We start from the raw sequence: 16,245 nt of genomic DNA, 5'->3' as shown, positions 1-16,245 counted from the left end.
TTTTTCAGACAGAGAAAATCCCCCTTCTTTTGTGGGGGGGAGTGTACTATTTCAGCTTCTAGCTCAGCCTGGTACAAGGAACCTGCCTGATACATTCTATACGGCTCACTGTCAGTTCCCCCGTGCTCATAAAGAGAAGATTTGTGGAGATTTAATGTTTGTCATTTAGATGCAGCCAAATTTTGTTTTCATGTGCTTGATTTCCATACCTGACAGAAAATAAACATCAACCTGCGAAAGAATGTAAGATGCCAACCTCACTTTTACATCAGCTGCTGAGCTGTTACCTAGATGGATTTTGCTGTCATCCACATCTAGAGATGGGGGATGGATAGGGATGGGGAATAAAAGCCTCTACTTGAAATTTTTATGTTATTTCATCCTTTTTACTCCAGTTATTAAACGATTTGGATATCTTTTCTATGCAATATCCTCACCTAGACTATTTGTCTCCTGGGCCACAGATACATCAGAGTCAAGGCAGGGAGGCAAATGAAAAGATGGCCAGCAACGTCATATCTATTCACACACAACATCATTTAGTTTAATGCTTGCTCACTGACTTCTAGCTCTAAGCACAGAACTCCTTTTCTCCTAATCCATTTGTCATCCATTCTCCTGGAACCATACTGTACTTGGGAATGAATCTCTATAATGTAAAAGAGAGATGGTTTCTAGTCCCTGTAAAATCATATCATTAACTTAATGTATGAAAGTAAAACCATACTTTTGCCTTTTGTCCTCATTACACAACATTTTTTTTGTACAGGGATAGTTTTTGTCTTCTGAGAGACACTTGCCAAGATCTGTAGACTTTTGTGGTTGTCACAAGCTGAGGAAGCTTCAGGAGGACTACTGCCGGCAGCGGGTGGGTTGAGGCAGGAACATCCAGCCAAATATCTGACAACGCATAGGAAAGCTTTCCTTAAACATGCCACCTGAGAGGTAGCGAGTCACTGCTGTCCCAGTTCACAGATACACCTAGAGAAAGCATGAGATCCATAGTTAGGGGCTGCTATGGTAACCCATATCAAGTATACTGTGGACACAGAGGTGTGAAAGTCAGACTCTCCTTTCAAGAATCAATGAACATCCATAGGCATAGGCAATGCCAACAGCAAATGACATCTGGTCGCCAACTTCTTCAAGATTTGCTCCAACAAACTTTAACCAGATGCAGAGACTCTTCTCAGCCAAGATCCCAGTTTCCCAGGCTTGGACCACCACAGATGTCCTTGTAGCAAGAACACAAGGGCTTGGCCATTTCAGCCACTGTGGAAGAACTCAAATGTAATGTGTACCCTGCAGAGCTCTCAGAGTATGCCAGGCCTGAACTTAAGCTCAGCTTCTCCCTCATCCTGAATCATTCTACTGATGCTAACCCCTAAGACACATCCTTGCCGTCCATCTTACACAGCACGAACTCTCAGAAATCCAACACGGAACAGGACTCTTACGGATAGAAAGCCTCTGAGAAAAGTGTAAAGTAACAATACTGCCAACAGGGCTGAGCCATAAAACTCTGACTTTTATCAGTGATCTTCATCTGTGAGAAATAAAATATAATAAATGCGTTCTTGTCAGGAGAGAGTGGGCCACAGAAATGAAAAGTGATTTAAAACCGAATAAAGAGTTTGCACTGAAGGATGTGTCTTATGGGTCATTATAACTTGTGTTCTTATGGAAACACAGCTTTCAAGCACTGTATTTTTCTGTGTCTTTGATTTAGCAGATAGACATTTATTTCTGACAGATGATTCCAGCTTTTAAAATGCAAAACATTTGGGGGAAATTGTATTTTACATGAATCTTCAAAAAAGTAGAGTACAAGCGCTGGCGTTTGTTGGTTACAGAATATTTACCGTCAGTGAAACGGTCTGGTAAATGAGCAGGTAGCAATGGAAAGCAACGCTCCTAAGTGTTTATGGGAGTGACAAACAAACAAAGCAGAGAAGGGGCGACCTTCAAAGTGCTGCGCCTCATGTTCATCGCCAAGGAAACGCTAGCAGTCATCCATCTGGAATCCAAATGTCTTAATTTGCTTACACCATCAGTTGAGACCCTAAACCCAGCATTGATGCTGGCAAGGTCCAAGCCGGATGAATTTGCACATCTCTGATCTTCCTAGCCCAGGGCCATGACTATGAGATCTCAGTGAGTGATGAGAACTGCTCTTGAAACCAGAACTATCCCTCACCGGCTCATGTTTTGAGCGGGTTTCTCCCAGTGGGTGATGCTATTTGGGAGACTGTGGAACCCGTAAGCATCAAAGCTTGGCTGGCAGAAATAGGTCACTAGGATCCAGCCTGTCTCAGCTAACATGCTCCTGCTGCCACATGTTAAACCACTACGCCTGTCTTTCCTGTCATGATGGACTGAAAGTCCCTAAGTGTGACCCAAACACATCTATCCTAGCTTAAATTGTTTTTGTCATGTATTTGGGTCACAGGGACACAAAAATAACTACTGTGGTAGTACCTTGATCCCAAACATTAGGACAAGCATCAGGAGACGCCAGAGGAACAAGCCAATCATTTAGGAAGACTCCTGTAGATAATAAAGAGTGAGGCCTCGTGGATGAATCAGTCAGATATTTCCTACCAGGGAGTATTAAGTGCCTGGTTGTGTCATAGGACATTGACTGTACTACACGGCCACACATGAAAATGTATGCAAATGAGTCTAAAATTCCGAATGTAAATACATATCTATCATATCTCATCTCCATCAACTTGAAATATCTATATAGACCTAAAAACATCTCAACCCCTAAACAGCTAAGCTTAATTGTAAAAGTAAACTATCTGGCCTTCAACCCCATCAGAGACTTGAGAAGGAAAAAAAGTTAATTACCTGAGTATATAGGGACTGTAGGTTAGCAGCTTCCCAAATGAGAAAATATCAGAGATGTTTGCTGCCAGAGCAGTCACTCAAAATTCTCTATACCATTGGAGCATCATCTTTAGCTTTCTGGCCCAATATATCTGATATACATATTTGTGACGCAGGAACTATTAAGGACTTGCTTACCCTGCCTTTTCAGAGTTTAGCCATCAACTCTGCCTGCACAAGGCTGCCAAATACAATAATTCCTTATTGTTTCATGGTTCTTCTTGCTGCGAGTAGTTTATTGTATATATCATATTAATATAAATGTATATGTAAAATATTTAATAAAAATAGCAAAAAAGAAAAGAATATTGCAGAGTGTGGTGGCACCCACCTTTAATCCCAGCACTTGGGAGGCAGAGGCTGGCAAATTGCTGTGAGTTCGAGGCCAGCCTGGTATACAAAGCGAGTCTAGCACAGCTAAGGCTACACAGAGAAACCTTGCCTTGAAAAAGAAAAAGAAAAAAAAGAAAGAAAGAAAATATATGCAAATGTATATATGAACATGTGTGCATATAGTAACACTCACATATTCCTACAAAGATACATACATATATACCCATGGACAATGTATACATAAACATAAACAGATACTACTTGACTTATGATTAACTCATCATAAGTGAAAAATACCTTTACTACACTTGACTTCCTGACCCTGATAGCCAGGAGCACTGTATCCTGCACCATAATGGTTTTCTCTTCAGAATGTCATAGCTGACTGGAAGACAGCCTACCACCACTGCCCACCTTCACCAGACAGTTTCATACCACATGTCATTAGACAGGAAAAGATCACAATTCAAAATCTGGAGTTCAGTTTCTATTGAATTTGTTATCATTTCATTCTGGCATAAAGTAAAATAAAAATGATAAAGCAAATCATTATAAGCTGAGAATGTCAGCACACTGGACTGCCTAGAACACCAGTTCATAAGATAACTTTCTTGAGAGGCAAGCTTTCAGAACGTGGGCTTACCACCAGGTAGATATGCAATCATCTTCTCAGCAAAGAACAGTTGGTTAAGGTTTAAAGATTGCTTTTGGAGCGTTGTTTGTACTACCTGGAACTTGCTACACTCTCCAAGGTCCCTAGGCATGCTGTGTTCCTTGGAAAGTGACAGAATCAGTGGAGACCGGCCTGGCATCATGTATTTTTACTTTTCTATATTCTCTTCTTTGTGGTAAAAGTAGAAAAGGATTTCAGAGATGCCATGTTAGCATTTGCATTAATTCACACTTTCTTTGGAAGTTTAATCCTACCAGTAAGGAAATGCAAATTTTGAGGTTCTTCCATTTTATGTAAATTTGCAGGGTTTTAATGGGCTACATTTTTTAATTACTTGGGAGCATCTATCATTTTACTGTCCCATTTTCACACACACACAAAAATGGCAACTTAAGTTTCTTTGTAGCATCTACTCGTTATGTCATTCTTCAACCCAAAGCTCAAAATGACTTTTACCACGGATCAACAAAGAACGGTGTCTACAAGGTTGGACACTTTGCACATCTGAAATGTCGTTGCACGCACAACTTACAAATGCTAAAGGAAGTCTTAAGACAATTAAAGAAAGCAAATTAATTAGCCAAAATCTGGAAGATTTGCAAATGCAGGAATGTAACTTTCAATTTATCCTCATCCATGACTTTTCACCTCTCAGTGTCTCATTCTCCTTTGGAAATCGCAACGATCATTTTCACATCAACCAGCTTTTAGTAGCCCGTCAGTGGTTTGCTAGATAAAAAAGTAAAGTTATTAGTAGCTATGATAAGCCTTGGAAAACACATTGGATTTTATTTACTGATATCTTCCTCTTTTGCCTAGATTATCAACCCTGATAGTTAAAAGCCTGCTTTGTCAACAATGTTGTCACTTTGAATCAAGATCACAAGGGAAAATAGGAATTCAGATTGCTACAGCTGGTGAAGAAGAAATGAAATGACTTCAAGGAAGTCAAAGGTAACTGAAAAAAGCCACAGAATTGAATCCTATGAACTTTTTAACCAACTAAATAAATCTACCTCTTTCACTGAGGCCTTGCTTAGACACAAAGACTTTTTTTTATCATTTCTGAAGTCCTTCTTCCCTCTGATTTTCTGAGATTTTTTTTCATTCAAATCTGCACATTGTTGATATTTATAAAAGCAAGAGAATATGAGGTATGTTTTAATCATATAACTTGGAAGTCCCTAATCTTCCAAACTGTGCCTCCACCATGTGGTTATAGCCACGTTAAAATCCAATGGACAGTGACAGGAGTGATGTCCCTTAACACAGACATGCACATGTGCATGCATGCATATGCGTATGCACATGTGTGCAGGCACACGCATGCTAGCATGCTTGCACATGCATACTGTTTATGAAAGAAACCCAGATTGGTTTGCTCTGGTTTGAGAATCACACCCATCCCCCACAAGCAGTCACTTCTAGGAGGGCTGCTCCACTGACCCTGGATTCATTGGATCACTTATGAGAATCTGGGCATCCTGTAGGAATGACGAGATCCCCAACATCACGGTTACTGTTGGCACAGCTTCTGAGAAAGTTGTTTTGGGTCAAGTTACAATTTAGTACTTTCTTGAGACATAATGGCACCTAACCCAAAGAAAAACTAAACAGAAAAGCAGTTTAAGCTAGCTTGGGCCCTAAGCATTTTATTGCTAATGTAGCTCTTAGTAAACTGGCACTTTGTATCAATATTCACTGTGATTATAGAAACTATGCCTCCGATAAAAATTAATAAGAAAAATTTGGAGCCATACACATTGGATAGAGACAAATGGCTGCAGGCTTCCCTCCAGGTCCTATCTGCTAGTGGACCACATGGGGAGATATAATTGTAACTAGACAACCTCTGTATTTCCTGACAGCAACTGACCTCAGCCTTCTGAACTAAACAAGTGTTTACTGGATACAGTTACCTATTTTTCACACCTATTGCATGTGAACACAGGGAGGGGACCCACATGCAAAAACCTTATAGCACCACACCTAAGACACTTGGTCTTCTAGGACTAGGAAAGTTCCTTAAAGAAAGTGACACCAAAACTGAGACCTGGAAGAAGATCGGAGGTGTGGCAGTTTGAATATAATTTCTATAGGCTCACATATTTGAATGTTTGGTTCTGAGCTAGCCTAATATATAGGAAGGATTAGTGGGTGCGGCCTTGTTGAAGGAGGTGGAGGTGTATCACTGGGGTGAACTTTGAGGTTTTTAAAACTCATGCCAGGTCTACTCTCTCCACTTCTGTCTCTGTCTCTGTCTGTCTGTCTGTCTGTCTGTCTGTCTGTCTGTCTGTCTGTCTCTCTCTCTCTCTCTCTCTCTCTCTCTCTCTCTCTCTCTCTCTCTCTCTCTCTCTCTCTCCACTTGCACATTGGATGTAAGTTCTCCAATACTGCTCCAGTGCCTGTGTGCCTGCCTCCATCATAGACTGACCCTCTGTAACTGCAAACAAGCCTCCAGTTAAGCGATTAAATCCTGCGAGTTGCTTTGTCAGCATGTTATAGTGCTTTGTTATGGCAATAGAACAATGACTAAAACAGGAGATTACAGGTAGAATAAGGAAATGGATGTATTTGAGAGAAAACCGACTATATGGCTTACACGTGTGAGCACACATATGTCCAAAGAATTCTATGTGATTCAGAAAGCCTTGGGGTATTTGCAAGGTGCCACCAGAGGGCTAAGCAGAAGGCGGGTCTTGAAGAACCCAATCTTCTGTAGCTCTAAAGGGTTATGAAGAATCATTTGCTGCTTTTAAATATAAGAATGGTGCAATTCTTTTCAGGCTTTAAAGGGTAATTCTGAAAATACATTGTAGAAAAGCGAAGCAAATTCTAATCCTCAAACATTTTTTTTGCGGACGCATGTTTGCATTTTCATTAATATCCAAAGTATACTGACCCAAATCTCCTAGTTCCTAGGATAATAATGGTGATAATAATGGGGTAAAGGGATTATGAAAAATCCCCAGGTAGCTTTTGAATTGGGAAGGAAGGTTAGGAAGGATTAAGGGAGGAAGGAAGGGAGGGAAGGAGGGAGAGAGAGAGGGAGGGAGGGATGAAGGAATGGATGGATGGAGGGAAGGAGGGAGGGAGGGAGGGAAGAAGAAAATAAGAAGACAAATACTACTTCCCTGGGAGATTTGTTACTTGGTCTGGGCTCTGGCATTAGAGAAGGCTTGCTCAGGAACAATGAGATAAATTGAGTGAGCTCATCTAGACAAGAAATTGAAAGGACCAAATGTACAAGCCTCAAAAGTACTCATGTGACTGGGTCAAAGTTTGTGTGTGTGCTCTGGGGAGATATTTGTGCACTGTGAACCTCAAGGAACCATGTGAGATGGAATCTGAGAGGTCTCATGTGGACCCATGGTGAGTTTTATTCTAATATGACTCCTTACTTAGTCCTGGTGAAGGCTTGAAGAAGATTGAAGTAAATGGCATTTAGTGCATCTCTACTGCTGTACAGGCTTTTCCATGCCATAAATCACCACTTCTGCTCGAAATTTCAGGGTCTTGTACTACGTGCCTTTGATAAGTTACCAATAAGCATGTGTTGTAACTGAAAATGGGTGGATGGGTAGATGGACAGAAAAATGGGTGAACAAAAGAATGATGAAACAGGTGAATATTTGTGCTGTGAAGTTGGGGGGGGGCTGAGGATAAAATTACTCTAACACATGAAAACCTAAGAGATAGTAGGGTCGATAAGACTCTCACTGTGCCTTGAAAATAAAAGGAAAAAGATGTTAGTTCCTCAGAGTATCTCCAAAAACCTGCCTTATGAATTCTCCATCAAGATTTTCTTCAAAATGATTTTCACAATCTGGAATTTTTACAACCCTGGATTTCTCACTTGGTCTGAATAAGAGGGCTTCCCTTCCTTGGAATCAAATATTACAGTTTTGAGACAGAAATGAAAGTACAGTGCATTGTGCAGGGCGACCATACATATTCCCCCAGAAATCAACACCCCCTTTTCACACCTAAAATAAAACATTTCAAGCCAGATCCTTAATTAGAAAGAATAAGTTGTTTCCTTGATTAATTGCACATTGCTGAGAAAGACTATGTAGGAGGTAATAATTTATGGTAGCAATTTTCGGTGATTTTGTCACAAACTTTACATGGTTTCATACTGTAGGTTTTGGCAAGCATAATACTCTTTCAAAAGGGAGGGAGCTGGAGGAAGTAAAATAAATATTTAAGCCCAGAGAGATCCTTCCAACAAATGTTCATTCTCAGATCATCTGTTCTTCATTTCATGATATACATTATAAACAACAGCCTCACTCCAGCTCTCACAGCCCTTCATACTTTAAAACTCAACAAATATGTTATTGCATATATATAATGTGTTGTTCTATCTTGCGTTTGCAGATAGCAGTACTAATGGAGTTGTGTGTGTACATAGGGTAAGGCTGAAAGCCTCAGAGGGAGACTAACCATCTTTCAAATGGGCACATACATGCTCTGTATTGATACCTTTATAAACAACTTCAGAGCGAATCATTTCCTATGACTCTCTCTTTGCTCAATGGCTTACTAATGCCTTTGCTCTAAAAGAGTTATGTGACCTTACTGACTACCGAGCGGGGCTTTGTACTGCTGCTGAATCCAGAGAGTCTCAACAACACGGCAAGGCTTTACCTTGCATTCCAAGATCAAGCTTCCATTTCTTCTTGGAGTCGTCTGTTTCAGTTGTCCTCAAAGATGTTAATAGTTTAGTGTCCCCTGCTGTGTTGAGGTCATAGTGTCAGAGACGGTTAGTAAATACTGGTCCGTGGTCAGATTTAACCGTTTTCAGAAAAACACAAAACAAAATAGCTCCCAAAATGACAAGACACAATATTGGAATCTTTCCAACGGCTACATTGCAACAATTAGACTTTTAAAAGCTGAGTACTTGGAGGGAGGAAGGTTGAGAAACTGAGGAAATGTTTCCATCAGACTGGTCTGTGGGCGTATCTGTGGGTAATTTGTATTTGTTGATTGGTGTATGAAGGCCCAGCCCACAGTAGGTGGTGCCATCCCTCAGCACCTGGTCTGTATAAGAAAGGTAGCCTTGGGGCTGGAAAGATGGCTCAGTGGTTTAGAGCACCGCCTGCTCTTCCGGAGGTCCTGAGTTCAATGCCCAGCAACCACATGGTGGCTCACAACCATCTATAGTGTGATCTGATGCCCTATTCTGCAGATAAAACACTCATATATAATGAATAATAAATAAATAAATATTTTTAAAAAGAAGAAAAGTAGCCTAGCAAACCTTTAGAAACAAGCTTCTAAGCATCCTTCCATTTTTTTCTCCGTGGCCGCTGCTTCAGTTTCTGCCTTCAGGTTCCTACTTTGTGTGAGTTCTTGGCCTGGCTTCCTTCAAAACTGGAATATAGATAAAGTTGAAATAAACCCTTTCCTCTCCAGGTACTTTTGGTCAGTTTTTTATCCCAGCAACAGAAAGCAAACTGGACCAAGACCATACATTCTTTATTTCCTTACTAAAATTTATCTCTAAGCAATTTATTCATTTTGATGATACTTTAAATGGCAATAATTTGTTCCTAGTATACAGAAGTATGACTAGTGTTTAATGTTTACTTTATATGTTGCACCTACACTGAGTTTTCCTAGGAAGTCTAACGGAATTTTGTTTTGTTTTGTCTTGCTCTTTTTTTCCACTGTGGCATCTATAGTTTTCACCTCATAATATATAGTTATGTATAGTTAACAGATATATATTATTTCACTTGACACTGTCTTATTTATATTCCTGGTTTTAATTTCTAATGGCTTTGTCTAGTACTTGCATTATCATGTATTATAAAAGTGGTAAGAGTGGAAACCTTGTCTCCTTCATGATCTTTGCAATTTTCACCAGTACGTGTGATTGATCAAATCATGAGTTTTGCAGACATGACCTGTATAAGTTGAAATCGTTTTCTCCTTTTTTGAGTTGGGAGTTTTTAATCACTAAAATGGTACTGACCATTTTCTAAATTTTCTGATTCTATTGAAGTGATCATATTTTATTCTTCAATATTAGTGTAGTATATCATACTAATTTTTATGTTGAACTATCCATGCATCCTAGATATAAATCCTAGTCAATCATAGTACACAAACCTTTAATATACTCCTCAGTTCACTTTACTTTTATCTTATTGAGAATTTTATGTCCATATATTTATCTAGACACTTGTTCTAGAGATTTTTTTCTGTTATAGTGTCTTCATTAGACTTTGGTATCGCAGTAGTGCTGGCTTAATTCAATGTCTTTAGAATAATCTCTTGCTCTTCAAATAGCTGGAAGAGTTTGAAAGATATTGTCAACTTTTAAAATTTCTGGCTTAATTAACAAAAAGCCACTGAGTATTGAGCTTTGTTGTTTTTGTTGTTGCTGCTGTTGGGAGAATTTTTTACTACTTATTTGTTTCTTTGCTGGTTAAAGTCATTTGGTTGTTCAACTACCCTGTTTCTTTCTTACTCAACCTTGGTAGTTGTATGCTTATAGGAATTTATTAATTTAATTTTTCTCTCTGATACTGATCTCTAGCTTAATTCCACCACGATTAAAAATTTTTATATAATATTATTCAGTTTAAATTGCTTATGTGCGTTTGAGAAGAATGTGTAATCTGCTGTTGTTAAGTGGATGCTCTCTGCCTATTTGTGAGACCTGCTTAGCTGACAGTGTTGTCTGCTTTTTCCATCTGGGTCATCTAACCATCATTTATCTTGGGATAAAGACATCTTCTCCTAATGTTGTGTTGCTATTTTTCTGCTCCATTTGATCAGTGTTTCTTTTCTATTTCATGATACCCTCATTCTGAGAGCATGTCCTTTTATAATTGTTTACTCTCCTATAGAATTGGACTTTTATTTTATATGTAATCTCTTTCTTGTCTCTTCATAAATATCTTGACTTAAAACCTATTTTTTCTGTTACAAGTATAGTGACTTATCTATACCTATCTTTGAGTCACCATTTGCATGGATTTTCTTTTTTTGTGTCTTCACTTTAGGTTTACACATTAAAGCTAATCTCTACACAGCCTGTACTTGGACACTGGATGATTTTTGTTTTATTTTGATTTTGTCCTTTGACTGAAAAGTTTAGCCCACATATTAAAAACAATTGTTAACAGAAAAAAATTTGGCCTTTCTATGTAATTAATTTTCTGTGTGTCTGGTAAATCTCTTTCTTTTCCTTCTCTGTTTTGTGTATTTCCTTGATGTTTTCATTGTCATACTTTGATTTCATTCTTCTTTCTTCCTATGTATCTTCCACAGAGACTTTCTCTTATACTTAGGGTTTAAACAAAATACTTTATAGCAATAGTGTCTTGCTTTGTTGTCTTTGGCTTTTCAGATTCTTCTGCCTGAACAAATCACTATTAAATCCTCGAGTTGGTTTTTCTTTTCATTTATTGCATCCCTCAGACCTCAAATTTCTATTTGATCTCCCTTTTAATGTTTATTTTTCATTCATATATATATATGTATGTTGTGTGCACACATGTATGTTTATGGGTTCACATATGTGTAGGTGCATGTGTATAGAGGTGTGTGCATATGCATGTCGAGCCCCAATGCTGATGACAGGTGACTTCCTTGGCCAATATCTACCTTATATACTGAGACAGGGTCTCTCACTGAACAAATAGCTCACTGTTTCAAATAGTGTAGCTACTCATCTTTCTCTGTCTGGAGGTTCTCCTTTTACATACTGGGATTAGAGATGGACCACCAGTCCTTACACTTGCACTACAGATTATTTGCCCGTTCCATTATATTCCCCATTTTTTTTATATTTTTAATTTTTCCTCCTTTAAAGACTTTTTTGATTTATTTGTATATTGTTTTCCCAAACTTACTTAACATGATTAATGACTGTTTTCAATTATTTACGAGGTAAGTCACCTATCTCCATTGTAATAACATCACTTTCTGAAGCAAATGTTACTTCTTAAAAGAATCTCCCCTGTCAGATAGACTTTGTACAGGAAATCAACTTATAAATCCACTTGGCTAGAAAGTCTAAGGAACCCTCAAAACTTTCTGTTAATCAACCCCAGCAGCTGTTTTCTCAGTAATTAATCCCCAGACATCTAGTGTACCAAGTCTTGTCAGTACTCTGAGAGAGGCAAAATAAGAAACCGTTTCTTCGGGCAACCCCCCAGAAAATATTGAAACACCAGACATACTATCTATTTTTCCTTTCCCAATGAAAGGCTGGAATATAAGCATTTTATCTATTTCCTTTCTCCTTGGTCACATGAAATGGGTATGGTGGGTGCTTGTATCCTATTCCAAACTGCAATATTTGATTTTGATGAGTCTCAGATGTCTGGAACACGTCAGATCCTATCAGCATTCCAAGACAGATAAGACAGACACAATTAGCTTGGGTAGCCCATAACACACAGTCCAATTATAGAGAAATCTAACAATTTTTGAGTTTCCTTCTACTATTGTGACAAGGATAGCCATTATTAAAAAGAGGATAGAAGCCTGACCAAAAAATATGACTTTTCCACAAAATGAATTTATCCACTTACTACATTTCAATAAGTTATGACTAATGAAAGGGGGAATCTAAGGTTTCTCATTCTGCCATCATGCTAATGCTAATCAAAACCACTAAATTTCATTTGGAAACTACATATTTTCAAGTTTTGTTTCAGTTAAAATCTACTTTCTTTGTAAGATGATAGTGGAAAATAGAAAGCATTTTTCAGGTAATTTCTTTGGGCTTTTTTTTTTTTTCTGAGACAGGGTTTCTCTGTGTATCAGTGGCTGTCCTGGACTCACTTTGTAGACCAGGCTGGCCTCGAACTTACAGAGGTCTATCTGCCTCTGCCTCCCTGAGTGTTCTTCATATAATATTTAGTGAAGAAAATTAATATAAAAACTGACACTACCTGAATAGTAGCAAATGATTAATAAATGTTAGGTTTTTGTTATCTTCACTGTTATTGACCAACTGAGTTGGTTTTGTGTGGGTTTTCTAATGTTTTTACATTTATTTAGTTATCGTTTGTTTGTTTGTTTACTGTATGTGCATGTGTGATGCCGCACATGTGACACTCAGAGGGCAGTTTATTTGCAGGAGTCTGTTCTCTCCTTCTACCGTGTGGATTCCTCAAGGCAGTCAGGATTGGCATTTACTCACTAAGCCATCCCATTACCCTAGTTTCGGTTTCATGTTATTGTTGCTGCTGTTGTTCTTTCCCAGTTACAGACGTGATTTTTTTTTCAAATTTTTTTCTCAGACAGTGCTTCTTAATATCCTTGTTTAGACTAAAAGTAAAGCCTTCGCGTTATGTGTGGCTGAAATAATTTAAATTCTTTGGGGGTGAATTCATTTACTGAACTAGATTAACAGAAGAGTTTCTTGTTTTAAGTACACAACTATTGTAACCATAGAACTGTGGCAAAATTAAGTAAATTTAAAAATTGAGCATATACCATATAAACATTAGCTCCGGCTATTTTTTATTGTAGAGCCTATATTTGAACTATTAACATCCCTTGTCTAGTAATAGAATCAATGTGTTCTAGATCCTTACTCATATAAATTTTCTATTCATACTTTTCTTTATGTTTAAAGATAATATTTTTATTATTTTTTGAGAATTTCATTAAACATATTTTGATAATACTCATCCCCCTCCCTAATTCCTCTTAGATCTACTTCCAATTTAGCCAACTTTCTTCTCTCTCTCTCTCTCTCTCTCTCTCTCTCTCTCTCACACACACACACACACACACACACACACACATACACACATGCTTGTTCCTTCATTCTCTTGGTCTCACTGTCTATCACTTTCTCTTGCTATCTCACTCTCCCTTTCTTTAAAACTCATGATTCCAATTTGCGCTGACCAACTACTTTTGGACATGTGGCCTGCCCTAGAGTACGCTTGGTTTATTAGGTGTCATGCCAAAACCAACTCTCCCTTTCCTGACAGCTAGGCATGGACTTGTGCCTACCTCTGTTTCTCCATGCTAGCATTGTGTCTGGCATTTGGTTGCACAGTACTTGTGTTACCATCACAGTGACTGTGGATTCATATGAGCATCTGCCTGTTGTGTCTAGAAGTTACTGTTTTCTCATCATCTTTCTACCCTTCTTCTGTAGTAATACAATTTTATAAAAATATCACATATTCAAAGACAGAGAACTTTTTGTGGGCTTCAAAACCAAATTCATAATACCCCTTGATATCACATACGACTTAACCTGCTTTCCTATTGTATAATTAGTATTTTTAAATTCAACCTGCCTTTAAGAGAACAATGTTACATCCAACTTTACTGGCCTTGGATTTCACATGTAATAAATTTTTATAACCTAAGGGAATGCATAGCTTAATCTTAAGTTATGCACTCTTCTACTCCTCTGACCCAGAGTCGTTTGTGTGTGAGTATGTGCATGTGCGTGTGTGTGAGCATGCATGTGTGTGTGTGCATGTGCGTGTGCGTGTGTGTGTGTGTGTGTGTGTGTGTGTGTGTGTGTTCTGGAAATCATTTGCTGAATAGAATCCAGCAACAGGTTAGAAGCAACCTATACAACAACCATCTGTATTTGGCATAACTGTTGCAATTAATATACCAATAGCTTATTTTCAGTAGTGGGTACTTTAGGTCAGTTAGAGTTGGGTAGAATTCATAACCTAATCTCTTGTTAAACCTCTTTTCAAGATTTATATAAGGTATTCCTTATTCCCTTCCCATTTGATTCTTTCTGTGATGTTTAATCAATAAAAAGCAGAGCCCTTTGTCAGAGACAGAGAGACAGACAGCACACAGATTAGGCACAGATTGTAGATAAACCAGCAGCCACAAGCTACAGAAGTGGAAAGCCCAAGGTTGGGCTGGCTCTTGGGCAAAATAATCCAAGAAGAAGTCTGTGATTTCATTCCACAAAGCAACAACAACACAGTTTGGTGCCTGTGGTATCTTTAATATGCTTAACAGAGACACTCTTTCATGAATAGCCATGAGTCCTGAGGGGAGGGGCATAATACAGACATCCACTTAGAACTGAGAATTGAGAAACCCCCTCATTCTCCACATGTTGGCCCAACATGGATTTCTATGTTAATCATCATTGACTATAAGAGGAAACTTTTCCAATAAAGGTTAAGTCATCAATGGGTATAATGTTAAGTCATTAGAAATCATTTTATTGCTATGCTCATTTAGCAGAATAATCGTATTTGGTTCTCCCTTGGGGTCTATGACCTACCAAGGCACAAGTTCTACCTTGGGGTCTATGACCTACCAAGGCACAGGTTGTTCGCCTTGTTGATAGTGCCAGGTATAGATTCTGTCTGCTGGCACATACTTTAAATACAAGCATAAACCAGATAGTTACTCCCAACTATTCCTGCCACTACTACATACTTGCCACACAAGGCATTGTTATAATTTTCAGTATTCACAGATGGGTGAGATTGGTAATTATTTTATTTCTGGTAGTATATATAGCATTTTCCAGTACTGGGGAAGTTACCCAGTAAGGATGAGATTTCCATAGTTTATAACTCTCAAGTACTGAAGGGTAAACAAAAACAATGGAAATCACCTATAATGCTTGAGTTTTTATAAACCAGGGAATTAGTTGCTAATTTGGTAGCCATAATGGAGATAAGTCTGAAAACCATTAAAATATACAAACTAGGAGGATCCAAGATGGCAGCGAGCAGTGTGGATCGTGTTTAGAAGCTCCAGTAAACAATTCAGGGAATTGCATAGAATTCTGAACCAGGAACACTGAGGCACCCACTCCACTGCAGCAGGAGTGCTCCACAGTTCGAAGGGTACAGAGGACCTGCATGCCCTGCACACGGGAGGAACGCAGATTTTCTCGAACCAGAGCAGCAGTGACAGCTGCAGCAGCAGTAGCAGTGGCAGTGGCAGCAGCAGTGGCAGAGGCTGCGGCGACGGCTAAGATTTGCAACACAGAGCCCTCCAGCAAAGGCGATTGGTGTGGTGGCCAATGGGAATTCCTGCGGGAGAGGGAACTCTGGGCAGGATTTGGGCCGCACTGCATGATTTGGGCTCCATGACCCAAGCTCAAATTGGCTCAAGGCTTGAGACCTGAGACCCAAACGGGACTCGGTTCGCAGTTCAGCCACTGTGATCCAAGCTCAGCTCAGGGCACACTTCCGCCACGGAGACGCTAGCTGAGCTCAGTGCGCAGTTCTGCCAGAGATGCTAGCTCGGCTCAGGGCACAGTTCCACTGGAGACGCTAGCTCAGCTCAGGGCGCAGTTTCGGCCCAGAGGCTCTAGCTGGACTTGGCAGGCAGGTTGGATCCAGAGACTCTAGCTGAACTTTGAG

The 16,245-nt window shown here is 39.1% G+C and overlaps 1 protein-coding gene across 3 annotated transcripts in view; it reads right to left on the bottom strand.

The window, feature by feature from the left end:
* Positions 1–16,245, bottom strand: part of LOC311582556 (uncharacterized protein) — a 206,122-nt gene that overhangs the window by 32,060 nt on the left and 157,817 nt on the right. For all 3 annotated transcript variants that reach the window (XR_014774140.1, XR_014774141.1, XM_084755728.1), the window contains one exon: positions 797–981. The gene's annotated coding sequence lies outside the window, so the exon portion shown is untranslated. The remainder of the gene's footprint in view (positions 1–796; positions 982–16,245) is intronic.

This window comes from Acomys minous (assembly GCF_964271855.1).
Source record: "Acomys minous genome assembly, chromosome: 14".
Lineage (NCBI taxonomy): Eukaryota > Metazoa > Chordata > Mammalia > Rodentia > Muridae > Acomys > Acomys minous.
This window is presented reverse-complemented; position numbering and strand designations above follow the sequence as displayed.